At 41.2% G+C, this 19,232-nt stretch overlaps 1 protein-coding gene across 1 annotated transcript in view; it reads left to right on the top strand.

The window, feature by feature from the left end:
• Window positions 1–19,232, top strand: part of LOC124720061 (phosphatidylinositol N-acetylglucosaminyltransferase subunit A) — a 142,957-nt gene that overhangs the window by 90,508 nt on the left and 33,217 nt on the right. The window lies entirely within an intron of this gene.

The following is a 19,232-nucleotide window of genomic DNA, read 5'->3' as shown; positions in this document are numbered from 1 at the left end:
TCTTTATACTATATTAAGCTAGCTATTCCGGAATCAGGTGGTATCGTGGCCGTGCAGTTGTGTGTTGTCAACAACAAATAGGTAAACACAAATGTAAACATTTCTCATGCTCTGATATAGACGAGGGAAAGAAGAGACGACAACGACGACATACACGTATACATATACAAACGGTATACGCAGCGCCGGCTTTAGGGTGGGGCGACTCGGGCGGTCGCCCAGGGCGCCGGGGCCCAAGGGGCGCCACGTACTAAACGCATGTAAAAAAAAAAATACAATTTACGATCACTCATTTCGCGAAACTAAAATATTATTCAGTCTCATTCAACATACGTCGCTAATCTCACGAATGCGCGATGAATTCGGGGTAGCAGAAGAGAAATCATGCTGAATGCAGTCTTCGTATTGTCTGCAACCATCCATGTTTGACGCAGGCTAGCATGGGCTCTACCAAAGCGCCTCTCTTATTTGTTTCAAGAACTGCAACAAGGAAGAGCCCATGCAGCCGCACCATCTCTCGTTCACAACAGAAACTACCGGTCGCTCCAAATAAAAGAACATACAGACTGTGAAATATACATTACATTATGATTTAATTAATACGAATGTATTTATATCGAATATTTGTGACCTAATGACTCATGTACATTAATTAATAGATCATGCAATGCGTGCACTGCATTCATAGAGAATTCTCCCCTAACTTACTGAAATAATACAGCGCCACACAATGTTTGTTAGACTGCATATGTTGGCAGCGCTACGATTTGCACCCGCATGTCAGTAATTGTCAGTAAGAGTCGGAGGCAGCGGTCATGTTTTCGTGGCTGAATAATTGTGAGTGAAACGAGTGTCGTGACTGTGTCAAATTTACGATGGAAAAAACCATGTTATGATCATAAGATGACGCCATTAACCACTTAAGACGATTTCTAGAAAACAGTCAAATACCGTGTTGCAAAGCACTGCTAGGTTCGCTATTTATACAATAAAGGGCGCCAACTGGACGACTCGCCCGGGGCACCTGGATGGCTAAGGCCGGCCCTGGGTATACGTGGCGCCTTACAATACAACACGACGACGTCATGGATATAACCATGACGCCGTGGTTACGCACATCTTCTCGATGCTGCACCTCTTGAGCTTGGACAGTTCACAGTTTATATTTTGCAGTTTCTTTTTTTTTTTTTTTTTTTTTTTTTTTTTTTTTTTTTTTCCTGCTTTTAACTGGGGGGGGGGGGGGTGTGCAGCAATGTGGCGTTTCCCTTGTGAGAGCAAGGACGACGGTTCAAACACGCGTCCGGCCATCCTGATTTAGGTTTTCCCGTGATTTCCCTAAATCATTCCAGGCAAGTGCCGGGATGGTTCCTTTGAAAGGGCACGGCCGACGTCCTTCCCTAATCCGATGAGACCGATGATGACCTCGCTGTTTGGTCTTTTCCCCCAAACAACCCAACCCATCCCTTGTGAGAGTGACTCGAGAGTTCTTAACTATCCCGAATTCCCCCAAGTGGACGCGCACCTTAAATGCGCAACTGCGAGGGTATAAATCCCTTTCGTCTCCACGCAGTCGAACCATGCGTGAATAAGATCAGTTTGTGCTGCTAAGACGTAGTGATCAGACGGCAATAATTTGCACATTTTTTGCCGTCTTTGCCTTTGTTGAGCGAAAAGAAAACTGGAATTGTAGTTTCTGGTGTGAAGAATGACTAATAGAACGAGAGACTTAGTCTCTCACGTTAAGATATTTTGTTAGCATAATATACTCGTACATCTACAGCACCGGTATAATTCTCTCAGGCTCAGTGGAACCACCCATCTAACACCGTTAAGAATAAGGAGACACTCATGAAAGAAGATACTACAGCACATCTACACGTATCATTAATACGCAAGTTTTAATTTATATATTGTCGCCTCTTTACGTTCTAGATTTATAAATACCACCCAGTTTTTGCTTTTCACGCCCGTATTGCTTTCTGGGAGAATTTGGTAGCAACGTGTTTATCAGTCAGTTGCCTTGTATTTGTTAAGAGTATAGATAAGAATTATCTCTCTTTGCCTTATCGTGACAGGCACTCTATTTAACGTTCATGAAACGAGGCTAGCGTCCATTTGCTCGAATAAACTTTCCCAGCAATTTTCGACAGGTATGCCCGTCTTGCTGCGCTTCACATCTCTAGACTTAATTTATGCCGCTAGATACAGTGCTACCACGGTTTGCTTGTACAAGACTACATATTATCGCATACATGCTCAGGCGTGTGGAACCTCGCTATACCTGCACTAGCTTGCATACTTTCAAATCGATAAACGCTTAAGCAGCTTGAACCGACTATGGGCTTGTACAGAACTTCAGTCGCTCGCAAAGTTGCTACTCTGCTTGCTACTAAAGCTTGCAGTTGGGCATGTAGGTAGGTACCGTATCGATCGGCAGCTACGCCTAGCGCAATTTCCAGCCGCTGCGGATGAAGTTGCAGTCGTAAGCCCGGTCCACACGCAACGATGTGTCTGCGCAAACATCGGCGCAGATGTCTGTGCATGCAAAAGATCGCTGCAAATGTGGTGTGTTCACACGACACAAACCCCAATCTACTACTCGCCCGCCATCTGTCGGTGTAGAAAAGAAATATCAGTGGCAAAGCGACTACGCTACGCTACGTCAAAAATTTAATTCAGTTATTTTGAAATATAGAAATGGAGGAAGTTCTGTTGTGGTGTGTGTTCGCAACTGGTGTTGCAAAAACAATCAGACCAACCGCAGGAAACAGAGAAAGTGGTCAAAATGGTGTAGACAGTGGCTGCTAAAGCGAAAGCAGTTTACTCACGTAAATTTACTGCGAGATTTGCAGGGCGAACCTTAAGAAAGCCAAGCAGATCAAAATACCTTAACGTTGGCTGGTATACTTGATCTACTCCTACATCAGATCTTCTAGATTTCTGAACTTTGGATAACTCTTTTCGGTAAACAGTTCGCAACGATTATTTTTTTTCTAATTCTGTTTGCCGATGCGTCAACTGCCCGCAATTTTTCAATTAGAGCATTGTATGGTGCTGTCTTTTTGTCTCGGTCACTATATTCTTTACTTTTAATCTTCCACAAACATGGGTGGTTTCTATATATTTCAATGAATTCACTAACAAACTCTCGAGAACACTGACGAGTATCAGCCATTTTAATGCCCCGTGAGCACAAATACAAACACTAGACTGAGCAAACAGCTGTTTCGCGCCAGATTTGCGGCGATCTCCTGTCCACACGCTCCAACTTGTCTGCGCAGATGTGAGTTGAACCCACAGATTTGAGAGGTTTCGCTCAAACCTCCAACTCAAACTTCCAGGTTTGCACACACCTCAGGTTGGTGCAAAACTTCTGTCCACACGCAACGATCTGTCTGCGCACATCTCATGTGCAAAGACATTTGCGCAGACAGATCGTTGTGTATGGGCGGGCCTGTATATCTTTAAATTTATGAACTAATTTTTGCTGCTTCAGTAAAGACTGAAGTAGTGAAAATTGCTTCAGAAAATTATAATAAAGTTACTGACCGCCACCAATTCCACAAAACAAGTATAAATTTAAATATACGTTTAATCTTCGCAGCCGTTAAACTTCTTTCGCTCGACTTCCCCTACCCTGCCCCCACCACCTACACCCCACCCCACCCCACCCCACCCCTCAATAACTGTGGCAGATGGCGCTCTTCCCTCCGACAACCTCTCCCAGTCTAGCTGCAGCGAGCGGAACGGATGTGTGTGACACTGTCGGAAAGTCAAATGATGATTTTAGACCTACCTACCACTATGCCTTTCGATCGTTCAGCCATACCGTGAGTACTTTGCTTTAAACCTTGCGCAATTTCCAATCTCGTATATTGTATATATATATATATATATATATATATATATATATATATATATATATATATATATGCCGTGTTATCTGGCATTTTCTTACCACAGAGTACGCCAAAAACTACGCATTTTGGAGAGATTTTTAATGTGCTCTTGCATCGAAACAGCAAATATTCGTAGCGCACAAGCAAATATGAAAAAACATCAAAATAGGGCACGGCATCCATTAAAGCTGAAATCGAATAAGTATGGCAACTGGTCGATTGATCAGCGAGTGACGCGCATGCTTCCGGCGGTTAAACGGAACGCGAACAGTATTTCTGGTTACAGGCTGATCTGTAGTGAAGTGAGAACTGTAAACATAATGAGGATGTGTTAGCGAAGCCAACAATTGTGATACAGCGAAATGCTATTTCTGTAAACGGAAGTACAGATATTACCGTAGCCACAATGCCGCGTGTCTAGCAGTTTAATGTTCCGTTGACGTAATGTGCAGTGCGTAGCGACAACTTGTATACTGTCAGAAGGATGCATCTTAATAATGTTGTAGTAATTTTGTGTCATTGACGATTTGGTTAAGAGTTGGCGACAGCTACCAACGGGGTTTTGTAAGAGGGTATTAATCTTCTCTCGGCCTTACGTGCGATGCGTTGGCGCAGCCTCTCCTCAAAAAGTAGGCCGCGACTGCAGTGTGTGACGTCACATCCTGTGCTGATGTCAGTGGGAGTTTTCCGTTCTAGTCCAGCTTTAGCACTAAGACACTGTTGCTATGCTGCATATTTAGAACTACTGATTTTCGATAAGTTTACCAAAGTAAAACGCGTTACTTGCTTCATTTTATGAACATTAACATAAACGTTATATCGAAGCAAAAAATGCAAGCAAATGCCGGTTCTGTGATAAATGCGAAATTTTGAGGCGAAACTGTGAGCGGATAATAACGCAGCAGCAGTATCGCCATTAAGAGGAGTTGGAACGCCCTATCCCAACAACGTTAAATTTAGTGACTTGGCTTCCCTGTACTTTAGGAACCACTATAGCCATTGACATGAAACTTTTACAGCACATTAAACTGTATATTCGGAGTCTACTGAACTACAGTAATTGCATTTCAGCCACTGCTTCCGGAAATACAATTTTTTAACTACACGCTTAAAATTTGTGTACTTTTTGTATGTCATCCTAAATAATTTTAATTATACATAAAATTATGTTCTTCTAGTTCAGTAGACTCAGGATATGTATGTTATTACTCCCTGAAAATTTGAATACTCTACTCGCAGTTGTCTGAGATTTAGGGAAAATGCAACAGAAAAATGTAAATTTTCAGGAAGGCTTCTAAAGTTTCAAAAGACTGTAACTCACTTTAAGTACGCTTAATTTTTTTATTTTTAATCACTCAGAAGCACTCTGCACCGTAACCTACTGTATTTCATCCTCTTGATCTTTTTCCAATTTTTTTCTTATTTCTGGACTCCTTAGTGGTCAGCTGTGCTGCATATCCTGCTTTATCCATGGGAACCTTGTCCATCCGTTGAAGTTCTCTGATGCAGTTTGCTCCAGGATTAATTCCCATAACCTGTAGCTTTTCACCCTACCAATGTTATCATTAAAAGCAATAATAGCATCACTGCCCCCCTCTCCCCCCCCCCCCCCCCCCACTTTAGTGTCTTCATTCCAACAAAAGCATTTTTTTCGTAAGCGAATCCATATAAGGTTATTGAACAACTCATTGGGATTTTGAGTCTGACCATGCAGACACTTCCTCAGTAATTCATGATTTGCCAGGTCTCTGAAAATAGGCTTTATGATACTCATGACTGCTGTGGGGATGGAATGTTTATGGCTGTATGAACTGTTTGAGTACTGGACATTGCAGTGATTGTATCATGAATCAGGTCCTGGAGGGCAAAGGTGATGTACTGGTTTTTCATCAGTAGACGAGGGTAGCCCATACTGCCTGCTTCAGTTTCAACAAATCCTCAGTATTATTTCTAATTGCCACCCCATAATACTGCTGTAGTTTGTCAGTCATTTTGTCTGTCAGCCTGCCTCATATGGCTTTATCATCAGAAAGTTTCTTGCCTCTAAAACTTTGTTTCAACTTTCTCAACCTGGTGCCCTTCCTCTTTTGGACATGACCAACACATTCCAGTTTTGTGATAACCTTCTCACCATAAGGCTCAGTGGCACGTAAAAATTTTAACATTGTCAACCAGTGTAGATTATATTTTAAAAAAAGTAAACTACTTCCCGTGTGAATTTGTAAGTGATTTTATATATGTATATAATCATTTTATTCGGAAAATTCCAAATTTTGAGATAAAAATCAGAAAATGTGAAAGAAAAGTTTTCCATTCTAACTCCCCTTAATTGCATGATCGATGTCACAATATGTGGGGCAATCTTAAGGTAGGGGGTTATAGGTGGTTTCTTACCTGTCTTCATACGTGATTGTAGGAAAAAAGTTCTCATATGGAAACCTCAAATTCCCACAGTTGTCGTCAGTTAGCGTGCATATTGTCGAAGTAAATGATGCCCTTCTTTATAATAAGGTAATCGCGGGAAACATGTTTCTGCAGTCTTCACATTATTTGCAGGTTTAAAACATAACATTATAGACGCAATGTTGGTCACGTTTTCTAACAGTTTTATTTTAGTAGTGTATTTTTTTCTTTCTTGTTGGAATAGGTGATACATGTTTAATTGTGAAGTATGTTAATTCATAACTGTATATCAGTCTCAACGTAGACTGCCGTAAGACACGCCTAGATTTCTTTACTCTAATTTCCCGTACGTGTGTCATATCGATTCCAGCTGTAGAAAATTTTCGTTAAACGTTTGTATGTGTGGTAATTGTAACTCGCGCCATATCTTTTTAGCGATGCACTAAATACAGTATTCAAAACTGTCTGATTGACTTATGATTTTCTTTTATATGTAATTTGCTGTTGGAATCCTCCTAGCCGCAAGACTTCCAATCCCTGTAGTTATCGTCAATTAGCTTGCATAATGTCGAAGTAAATGGTGTGATATTCGTGTATTTTATTTATAAGAACGTAACCGCGCAACACGCCTTTTTACGCAGTGTTCATACAAGTTTTAAAAAATTAAATTGTAAATATGTATTAAAAAATAAAATATAACGTTATAGTCGCCATTCTGGTTACTTTGATGCAGGGACATCGTCACGAGATCAGTTTCAGAAGAGTATGACTATGAAGTGAGTTTAGTGTATGTTTCTAATATCCAGTTGGGATTTTCTCCAGTATAAAATTAAATCGTCAGCTGCACAATTGAAATATTTTATTAGTTTCAACAGATTAATCTGTCATCTTCAGAAGTTTAATACCGGCTTATAATACGGATAAGCAGACGTCCATACCAAAATTCCACCGCAAAATACACAGTTGTTGATCCGGATCCCGCTCCAGCTACTCCTACTGGGTGCTGGCGAGTCCTCTCCTTTTGGCTCGGTCCTCCCTCCACTTTTCTTCCTCCACTTGCTGCTAGGTCACGCCTCTCCTTTCCACAGATATTCTCACTCCCGCTTTCCACCGTGTTCTTGGGCGCGCTCTAGGTCTTTTTCCACCCATCTTTAGTTCTTCCATAATTTTGAGAAGTCTGCCCAGGCATCCTCTTAACAGGGCTGTACCATCCTAATCTTTTTTTTTCGATTTCTTCTCTCATACTTTCTTGTTTAAAGTCCTTTCTAAAATCTACATTCCTTACACTGCCCATTCATGGTTTTTCCCTTAACTGTTCTGAGAAATTTCATTCCCCCTGCTTTCAGTTCCTTTCTGTCATTGTCCATGTGTCTCCTCCATAGCTGACAATAGGGAAGTAATAACTCTTATACAAAAGGAGTTTCGCTTTTTCTGAAACTTCCTTTTTGCAAATCAGGTGTTTTATTGTTTGGTAGAAATTGCCTCCCTTCTGTAACCTCCAAATAAATTCGTTGGTTATTCTTCCATCACCATATATTTCGCTCCCTAAATAAGTAAAACTGTCTACCACTTTGACGGGTCTCCATTCAAAGTAATATTCCTGTTGATCCCGTTGTCTCTTCCATATACCATTACTTCACTCTTATCTTTATTTTTAATCCATACCTCTTCATTATTTCCTTTCACACATCAAGTTGTAACTGTACATCTACCTCTTTATTGCCCCACATTACCATATTACTGTCAAAAATCAGCTTCTTGCCTTTTTCTTCTATATCTTTAATCACTCTATTCATTCCCTCCATCACAAAATTAAGAAGTACAGAAGATAGAATACTTCCTTGCTTAAGTCCTTGTCTTATTTCGAAGTATTCAGAGTTCCAATATGGTGTTCTAATTCTACAATTGTGTTCTCCGTACATTCTTTATTGCATTAATGTAGCCATCTTCTATTCCTATCCGGTCAGAAAATATCAGTTCGATCGTGCTTCTTCCTTTCCTAAACGCATGCTGTTCTTCACTCAGCTCCTGTTCTATCTTTTCACTTATTCGATTTAGTAAAATACTTTCAAAAATCTTGGCTATATGACTCATCTCTGTAGTTTTTACAAAGTCTTCTCCGGTCGTCATGTATTGTACTGTTTCTCCACACACTTGATACTACTCTATGCAGCCACTGCATTCCCACTGGACCTGCTGCTCGTATCATGTCCACTGATACTTCATCAGGTCCTGGGGCTTTCCCCCCATTCATCTTCTTCACAGGTATTTCCATTTCTTCCTGTGTAATTTGTCCTAATCCTGCTTCCCAACTTCTCAATTTCTCCATTACTTGTTGTTCCCTTGTGCACCTGCTCCTCAGTGTTTAAGAGTTTCTTAAAATGTTCTATCCAGAGATCTTTTATATTCCCTGGATCTTCAGTCACAGTGCCATCCTCTGTTTCCATCTTTACTGGTACTTAAGAAGCCTTCCTTTTATTTTTCATCATTTTATAGAACATTTTCTTATTGCTCTCCCCATCTTCAAGTTTTTTTTTGTAAACTCTTGCCCATGCCTTTTTCTTTGTTTCCACTATTTCTTTGCACTTATTCTTTTCATCTATATATTTTATGGTCCTCATCATTTTTAGTTTGCCACCGCTTTCTCCATGCTCTATTTTTTTTCTTCTAACTGCTTCGATTGTATCATCCCACCAACTTGTCTTAGTTGTTTCTTTCCAGGTGTTCTGCCTCATACTTTTTGGCCTGCTTCGACTAAAGTATCTTGGAATAAACTCCATTCCTTTTCTACATTGCAGAAAACCTCTTCTGGGAATTTTTGTGTGATTAATTCTCTATACTTATCAGCATTTTCACTCTCCTTCAGTTTCCAATCCTGCATCCTCACCACTTTCTTCTGTTTTCTATTTCACACTCTGATTCATTTTCCATTGTCCCATCAGTAATCTATGGTCTCCATCTGCATTCACAGTTGTAATTAACTTCATATTTGTTACTCTCTCTCCCCATATCCTATCTACTAGAATATAATCAATTTTGATGTTTCACGACAAATGGCTCTACGTAAACTTTCTGCAAGTCTGCGTCTATTACAGATTGTTCATTCATTCTGATATTTATGTGATAAGTGCGACTGATTGGCGCGACAAAATTCGAACTGATTGGCGCGACAAAATTCGAATACGTGTTACAAAATTACTTTTTTTCTGCGGCAGCTTTATGCGGCCAATATTAGGGTGCGACTAAGTTAGACAGTGGTACGGCCTTGCAGAAGCCAACACGTCCGTTGGCTGATGGACGATACTAATTGCACACGGCTTGTGGAGTGAACGTAAATTTTTATTTACTGTAGTGTCTTTCATTCAACAGGTTATTTTCGCGCACTCGTGTAAAAGTACCATTTCATTCCACACGCGAGGTTGGTTTAAAATTGCAGTATTGTGCCAAGGGACGTTAAGCGACAACCTGTCTAATTTAGGAGTTATATCGCTACCGAGTAAATACGTGTAGTTTTCTATCGAAGATTATGTATCCCTGTGTGAATTTCATACACACATCGGGCAAGGTACGTGTGGAATATTGCAATATAATCATACTTTTTTCCGTACTGACAAGTTTCCCACTAACAAATGACGAAACATTCATGATTACACGAGTTGAAACCTATGTTTATTCTCAGGTCCGAAACTTAACATTTTGAGGCGGTAAAATTTTCTCCTTCTTCAATTTATGTAGGTAATTGTAAAGCCTGTGAAACATTGAAAAATCGGTGCAGATATACAACATGTAGTATGTGTAAGTCTGTCATTTTACAGTGATTATAAAATAATATTCTCTGTGTCCACCCTTCGCCATACAGCACACATCTTACCGGTAGACCAATTCTGCCCATATCCGGCTCAGTATATCAGGAGTGGCGATAAGAAAATTCTGCGGTGCGATATTGCAAGTCTTAGAGGTTCTGTAGCAGAAGTGTAACTTAGCGCTATGCTTCATGTAACCTCACATGTAGAAATAGCAAGGCGTCAAGTCCGGTGGCCGTAGAGGCCACTGATCCTACATGGGGACAGGTCTCTAATCATACAGCATGAGGAGGACACTGCAGTAAGCCAGTGAAATGCGAAGATCTAAATACAGACAAGTTTTGATAAATTTCTGTTGGTTGTATACATTAGCAGCACACACCCCACACTGATGCGGCTACTGCAGGGATAGCGGCGGTACGACACACATCAAAAAACGTTTTGCATCCCCCCGGTTCCAAGTATTCCGGAACCTGTGCAGAAAATTGGCGTAGAGATTAACATAAACATAGTTTCTGCCCTTTCTGTGGCCCATGAAAACCACACAGCGAGACCTTCAGAGGTGATGGTCCTGATTGCTGTACACACCGGTACATCTAATGCCCAATTGCATGTCCTCTTGCATTGATGCATGCCTGTATTTGTCGTGGCATACTATCCACAAGTTCATCAAGGCACTGTTGGTCCATATGCCTCAGAGTGGTTAGTTGGTCACGTTGTCCATAAACAGCCCTTTTCAATCTATACCAGACATGTTCGATAGGGTTTATGTCTGGAGAACATGCTGGCCACTCTAGTCGAGCGATGTCGTTATCCTGAAGCAAGCCATTCACAAGATGTGCACGGGGGAGGGGGGGGGGGGGTCGCAAATTGTCCATGAAGACGAATGCCTCGCCAATATGCTGCCGATATGGTTGCACTATCGGTCGGAGGATGGCATTGACGTATCGTACAGCCGTTACGGCGCCTTCCATGACCACCAGAGGCGTACGTCAGCCCCACATAATGCCATCCCAAAACAGCAGGGAACCTCCACCTTGCTGCAATCGATGAACGATGTGTCTAAGGCGTTCAGCCTGACGAGGTTGCCTCCAAACACGGTTGTCTGGTTGAAGGCGTATGCGACTCTCATCGGTGAAGAGAGCGTGATGCCAGTCCTGAGCGGTCCATTCAACATGTTGGGCCCATCTGTACTGCGCTGCATGGTATCGTTGTTGCAAAGATAGACCTCGCCACGGACGTCGGGAGTGAAGTTGCGCATCATGCAGCCTAATGCACACAGTTTGAGTCGTAACACAACGTCCTCTGGCTCCACAAAAAGAGTTATTAAACACGGTGGCGTTGCTATCAGGATTCCTCCGAGCTATAATCCGTAGGTAGCGGTCATCCGCTGCAGTAGGAGCCCTTGGGCAGCGTGAGCGAGACATGCCATCAACAGTTACCACCTCCTCGATGTCCGAACAACATTGCTTCACTCAGAGACGCCTGGACACTTCCTTGTTGAGAGCCCTTCCTGGTACAAAGTAACGATGCGGACGTGATCGAACCGTGGTATTGACCGTCTAGGCATGGTTTAACTAGAGACAAAACAAGCTATGTACCTTCTTCCTGCTGTAATGACTGGAACTGATCGGTTGTCGGACCCTTTCCGTCTAATAGATCTTGCTCATGCATGTTTGGTTATATCTGTGGGCGGGTTTAGTGACATCTCTTGAACAGTCAAAGGGACTGCGTCTGTGATACAATATCCACAGTCATCGTCTATCTTCAGGAGTTCTGGGAACCGGGGTGATGCAAAACTTTTGATGTGTGTAAAAAATAATACAACAGCAAAATGTGTTGCAATGTATGTTAAAGCTATGAGACCTTTCAATGCTATTTCTGGTAAGGGTTTGAAAGAACTGTCAAGAGTTAATTACGGAGAAGTTATTTCAGATGTATTGTCACATCCTTCTGCTATAAGTAGACGAGCGAAAAAATAGGCTGATGCTGTTTAAAAGGATAATATTACAGAAGTTATTACTAAAGTGTATGTTGCCACTGTTAATATGTGGACTGCTTGTCAAATTAGGTGAATTATTTGACGCTACGGCACATTGCATAAAGACAGATCGGTGTCTTGTGAATGTTTTATTTACATCTGATTTCCCGGACCTTAAAATGACGGAAGTAAATATAGGGTGTCCATAATCAAAGTTCCGGCTTGAAAACGCTGTAGAAAGAGAACCACTGCTTAGAATAACGTCAAACCTGAGCAGCATATTCTTGACGCAGGGGGAAACTTCATGGAAGAAAGAAAAAAAGAAATCAATACATCGCGATTGCGCAAGTTTGGCAGTCAACAGTTGTGGCACTGTTAGGTCACCACATTCACCACGGCAAGGTTTACCATATTGGACGGTAAAAATGTTTTCAGTTTCCTGCGGCTAAAAACAGCATAAAAAAATGACATCGGTTCTTAATTGTCCTGGGTCCAAAGACTGCATAAAAAACAAAATGACGTCGATCTCTAATTGTCGTGAGACTGGCGCAAAACTTATTTAATATACTGTCCACCGTTTCTGCCACAAGTAAAAATCGAAAAGTAGCATGTTCCACAACAGATCAGACTGTGTCAAGTGCCACGTTCAGAATGCGTTGAGCAATGCGAGTTGAAGATGTGCGCGGAAAAACGGGCTAACCCTCAACTGTAAAAGCTTAGACATAAGTGTTGCCGTCTGTTGCTGACAGATAGAACTCCACTGAGGTCTAAAGAAAAATTCAATATGTTAGCTAAATTTGATATGTAGCAACATATTATGTAATATGCACCAAATGCAAAAAAAAAGCTATCCTTATTTTTCATTGCAAACTTTTCGAATCTCGCGCCGTAGCGTACTTCTACGTGTTGCTCATTGCATGTACAGTTGTTACACATACCATCCAATAGGCCACACAACATCGCTAAGAAGTACATTATTGTGTATGCTGTACCAATTCTTATACTATCTACATCTATACTCGGCATGGCAGAGGGTATGTCCCACTCTACCAGTTATTGGGGTTTCTTCCCGTTCCATTCACGAATGTATCTCGTGAAGAATGGTTGTTTGAATGCCTCTGTGCATGCAGTAATTATTCGAATCTTATTCTCATAATCTCTATGTGAGCGACATATAGGGGATTGTAGTATATCCCTAGATGGATCATATAAAGCTGGTTGTTGAAACCTTTAACAGACTCTCGGAATAGTTCACATCTGTCTTGGAGAGTGTGCCAGTTCATTTCCTTCAGTGTCTCTGTGACTCTCTCCTACGGTTTAAACAAACCTGTGGCCATTCGTGCTGCCCTTCCCTGTTATCCTATCTGGTACGGGTCGCACACACTTGAGCAATATTCTAGAACAGGTTGCACGAACGATTTGAAAGAAATCTCTTTTGTAGGCTAATTGCACTTCCCCAGTATTCTACCAATAAACTGAACCTGTTTTACACATGGTTAAACCTTTGTGATCATTCCATTTCACTTGTATGAGTTAGCCGACCCCAACAGTGACTCACTGATATTATAGTCATAGGATACTAGGTTTTTTTTTTTCGTGTAGTGTACAATTTTACATTTCTGAACATTAAGAGGAAGTTGCCATTTCCTCATAAATATATCAATAAGTATGACCATTAACGAAATGATGAGCGCATCATAATTAACCTGACACATAAAGCTACAAGTGAAGCAAAAATGAACTTTTTCTATCGCATAGTTCTTTGTAAAATCGTTTGAGAAAGACCACAGGGCTTGTGCCTCGTTTCTGTCATCGCCGACCGGCCGAAAGGTGGAGGACAGGACAGTGTTGGCCTCCCCTTGCGAATGTGCAAATGAACTCGTCTTGCGCATCGGACGAAAATGTGGTCACTGCGCATCGTTCACCGTAGCCTGCCGTATATGCTGGAAGACAGGTCTCAGTCGCGAGTTGCCCGCGGAAAGCAGAGGTTTTGATTTCGAGTCTCTATCCGACACACAGTTTTAATCTGGCAGAAAGTTTTGTATCAGCATACACCCCGCGTCATAGTGAAAATTTCATTCAGATCGTATATTTTTTCTGTTATGGTATTGAAATGTGAAATTATTCTCCAAATAGTGTATGAAGTGACTGTGATGTAAGTGTTCATGGCAACGAGACACTTTGTGTTACAAAGAAAGAAAGGAACAGTGATAGAGAAGAGGGGAGGCAGAGATGGATTTGGTGAAGAGTCAGCGGATACCGGTCGTGGTATCTTTTTATTTGCATAACTGGAGTCCAGACAACAGACATGCAGTCGAGTACGTAGGCTAGCGGATGCCCCCCGCCCCGTGCAGCTGGCGGTTCGTCACCGCTCGATCTATAGCGATGCAGCTTGCAGCATTCTATTGGCTACTTTGCGCCATGTCAGCAGCTGCAACAAGGCGTATCCAGCGAAGTGGCAACGCTTCTTTCAGGTAATCTCTTACATAATTTCAAGATGTGGAGGGGCGCCATTTTGTTAAAAGATTAACTCCCTGCCATCCTTTTCAAGTTGCGGCATGAGCCACATTGCAGCATGTCGAGGTAGGTGATCTCATCTACATACCATCTCAGGAAAGTAATTTATATCTACGTCCCATGCCAGGAAAGGAGCAGTTAACTGTCTTGTTAGATGAAACACGTTAACTGCCGTGGAATTTCAAATGTGTTCCACTGTTGCATGCGGAGTCTCGTCCCCCCATATGCTTTAAGCTGGTAGGCATTACACTATCAAATATCGTTGTCAAAGAAATTTGATGGTGTAATAGGCAACTTTGTCAAATCTCGTCTGTCGTCAAATAAATTTGGCCAAATCTAGGGCCTCGCTGTAGATTTGATCAAAGAAGTAGCTTGTCTTCTGTTCACTGCAATGTGACCCATTACCACGTGGAGCGGTAGTGTCGCTGCAGCGTTCTGTCATCTGTAGTGTTTTTATAAACATTGTGTGTTCCGAAAACTACAAAATTGATAGCGATGTATCAAGCTGATGAGGCACTTTAAATGTGAGGCACCCTGAATACAAAAATAGATTAAGAAGATTGGAGACCTGACCTAACATAACCTAACTCTCTCCTGTAGCAAGGAATCGGAGTGTTACAGTGAGCATGTCTTCTGCAGATACAACAGTTCTTAAGTGATTACTGTACTTTGTGACAAGAGGACACACTTCACTTAGCACATACTGAAATGTATGCTCATACATTCTTAAGTAACTGATGTACGACTAGACGTCCTCCACTATAAGCTCACGTAATAAGTTCTGTTGAATGCTTTTATCGTGTCGTCTACGGCTTCACCCAGGTACATTTCGTTTTTATCCCCACGCTTCTCTTCCGCATGTGCACACAGCGCAATAGTAGTACATGCAACTGGTCAGCAATCTCTAACTTTGACGAAAAATATGATGACAGCATATACTCCTTTTTAGCGCCACGTCAAAGATCTCTCTGAAATATATTTGACGAATATTTGATCAAATCTTTGACAAAGAAATTTGATAGTGTAATACCGGCCATATTGTCGTCTGATCTTTGCCGAAAGAAAAGAGTTTTTTTTCAGTGGCACATAAAAATCATTTCTTTCGTTTAGGGCCTACTATATAATTTGTTGCGCTATGTTTAGCCGTTTACCTAGACCGTATTTAGGGTTCTGTACCCCAATCGGTACAAACTGAACCTTTAAAGATCAATTTGTTGTCCGTCCGTTTATCTTTCTGGCTTTTCAAAACTCTTTTGTCACGTATTTTGATACTCGTAAACTCACTCATTAAAACATACAGGATACCTCTGTTGAGGTAGAATCATGAGATTGGGCAAGAAACAAGGTTTCAGAGTACAGGTAAAAGAAAAAAATGAAAATTTGAAATGAAAAAAAATTCTTTCGTCATTTGTTATGCGACTACAAACTCGAAATTAAAACCTCGATGTCTTGGAATCCCTGGGACCTGTATTTTACCGGTATCAATGTCGGTAACAGGCAAAAATCGTCGAGATTATCGATTGCCGGCATGGACGGACTGTCCCTATGCGTAATTAGGTTTGGACGGAACTCGCAGTGCGCAAGTCCTACTCGCAGCCGGTTGTTTTTTTTTCCATGTTTCGTGGACGGTATAATTCCCCTGTATAGTGGTAGTATCTATCCTAGATTTGGAAAAAGTCGTTTCTGATAGCTGCGTGGTATTGTTTAGATATGAAATGCTTGCTACCGAACGGATTGCATTCTCTTCCAGTTCCGTCTATACGGTAACCCAAGGAAAAGAGAGGAAATTCATTGAAGAAAACGTTTGTGTGCATTTAAAATACATGCACACATTGAGCTGTATATATGATTTTAAATGTTATTGCTCTTTTGACAGAGTATTAGAATAAGTGTGGAGCGGAACTTCAGTTGTACTGTTAAAAGTTTTACAGTACGACAGTAACGACACACAACGCGATGGACGAGCAGGGCTAGGATAACCTTGGGTGCTGCCATATCCCATTCTCATGCTTTTCGTGGTGGTTTGTGAAATCTCATTACGGCTGGAATGGGATCGTTGTGAAGTTTTTTTATTATTGTTAATAGCTTTAAAATCACCTCCCTCGTTGGCGAAGGCGGGCCATTGGTAGCCGCCTTCATTAAAATCCTTTTAACCTTCCGTGATGACGTCATGTACTCGGCTGTGATTGGTTGTTGTGGGATATCAAGCGCACACATGAAGCTAGCGTAGCCATATTGGATTTTAACATATGTGAAGTATCATACGTTTTTCGTCCTTACGCTTGCGTGCACTGAAAATATGCGTTTTCATGCCATTGCGAATTGGAGACTTATACTAAATCAAATGTTTTATTTTTAAAAAGTTAAAAGTAATTTCAGATGGCAGTAGAGCAGTGGACTCATTATAGCTCGTCTTGAAAAGGTAAAACATTACTGTTACTGTGAGGGTATTTAAACTAATGTCTTTTAGACGTTTGCTGTGATGTTCATATGTGCTGCTCTTCAAGCCAAGTAGGAAAATTGTGAAACGGATTTTTTTTAATATTTTTCAAAATCTCTGTGTAACGTTTTTTGTTTGGAAATGTATTTTGGGATTTACAATTTCATTTAGCGGCAACATAATACCATGCCCGCTGCAGGAAAAAGATGTAGTTGATAAGCATGCCTTCATATTATTCGTGCACCAGTGTGGTAGGACTAAAGTGCATATACGATGTCGGCAGACTTTCGTATCCTAATTCTTCACTAAAGAAGTTTCATCCTGAACAAAAGCACTCTCTGAATTGCATTTTATCAGTCAGTATAATAGTCAACGCGTGAGAAGTTCGCTGCATTTGTTTAAAAATGGTTTGATAAACTATAAGATCATCTCAGTTGTATAAAAATCATCATGCGAGCGACTTTGAGCACTTCTTAAGCAATAAACGAATACTGGTAATTTTCGAATCATTTTATCTTTTTCTTGGTGTGACACTCTGTGATCATAAGACTGAACAACAGACGTGCATTCAGTATAATGTTCCTGCTAAATTGTAGTACATGGTGTTTTCTCTGACTCTGTTATACAGTGTGCTGTAGATAGGTCCGGATAGTGTTATTAGCTATCTCAAATATTAAGTGTTCCATTGCTTTTTTTTTTTTTTTTTTTTTTTTTTTTCCTTCACATCTGCATAGAGATGCACACCGTAAGGCAACACATGGCGAATGACAGACTGCAGGACATAGGCCTGTAGTAATAGTGGTCTACATGTAATCCTGATTTTCTAAATGTGCACTGCAGTGTTTTGAAGATAATTTCAATTGTGGTAAGTTACCTATAACAAATCCAGAGGCCGAGGTTGGGTTCGAACTGACAATTCCACTTTCAATTCATCATGTTCACCTCGCATCATTTGTTGCGCAGTTATCAACTACAGCACACAATGCAAGAGACAGGTACAATGTAAATGCACCTTTGCTCGTTTGCTAATGCGCGCACACACACACATTTAATGTGGGCTATAGGAGTGCTAGTCATTCTTTTCCTCTGGCCAGTATGTCGATTTACACAAGTTCTGAAATTGCTGTTCATCTGACTTAATACTCTTTTCCTCGGCAGGAAATTCTGGTAACACGATTTGTGATTTGGAGCAACTGTGATTGCCTGTGCTAGTCATTTGTTCTGCACATATGTATTTTAGGCATTAATGTAGTGTGGACTTACTTCTGTAGTCTCTCACATGTATTTGAAAAGTCTTGGGTTCCAAATTGGAGAGAGATTCATTGGAGAAAATTGTTACCAGTTGTTACTGCACTGTCTATGACATTGTAGATTAAGGAGTGCAGTTTGAGTAATGTGTACCAATGGTGCTCTAGTATTTTAAGTAAGAGGGGTTTTGTTGTTGTCACTCAAGAGTGAATGTGGTCTATCCTTTCAGTAACCAACACACAGTGATCAGACTGTAGGGCTAACTAGTTCCGGCCCTTTCAGTCTAGTTCTTCCACACACATCTGTTATTAACATAGTATTTGGAAGTAGGAAAGTATAGTGTTAGGTAAGGTGCAGGGGGGGGGCGGGGGGGGGTGCGCACGCGCACGACTTATTTGTCGGGTATTTTCTGTTCATACTCACACTTGCTTTCGTGGCACTTTTAGACTGATACGGCATAGTGCTGTTAGCTTATATAACTAGCAGACAGTGTTTCACCACTTTCAGCATTACCAAGCAGCCTGAGAGAATTATCATAAAACCTGAAAACCTATATTTTTCTGTTGTTGCTCACTCACTCTACCATAGGGCTAACACAAGGCATCTTAACAGATAGTTTTCAGTGTCAGAGTTTTCCATATTTGTCACTTCGCTGGGTATTTCATAATCATCATCTTTGGTTGGAAAATTGTAGCAAATTACATTCTTTGTGTGAGTTTAGTGAGACTTGCAAAAGATAAAGCAGCAGGAATACAAGTGATAAACAGTCTACACCATCTTTGAGGTGGGGGGTGGGAGGTTTATAAAGCAAAGCTCTGTGTACTGGGCCAATTGGAACCAATCAAATGCCACATCATCAGCTGCTGATGGTGTCATTTGGATACAGTTCGGAGGGACGCGGGATAAGCACACCTCTCCCAGCTGCTGTCAGCTTTCCTGAC

This window comes from Schistocerca piceifrons, chromosome 11 (genome assembly GCF_021461385.2).
Source record: "Schistocerca piceifrons isolate TAMUIC-IGC-003096 chromosome 11, iqSchPice1.1, whole genome shotgun sequence".
Lineage (NCBI taxonomy): Eukaryota > Metazoa > Arthropoda > Insecta > Orthoptera > Acrididae > Schistocerca > Schistocerca piceifrons.
This window is presented reverse-complemented; position numbering and strand designations above follow the sequence as displayed.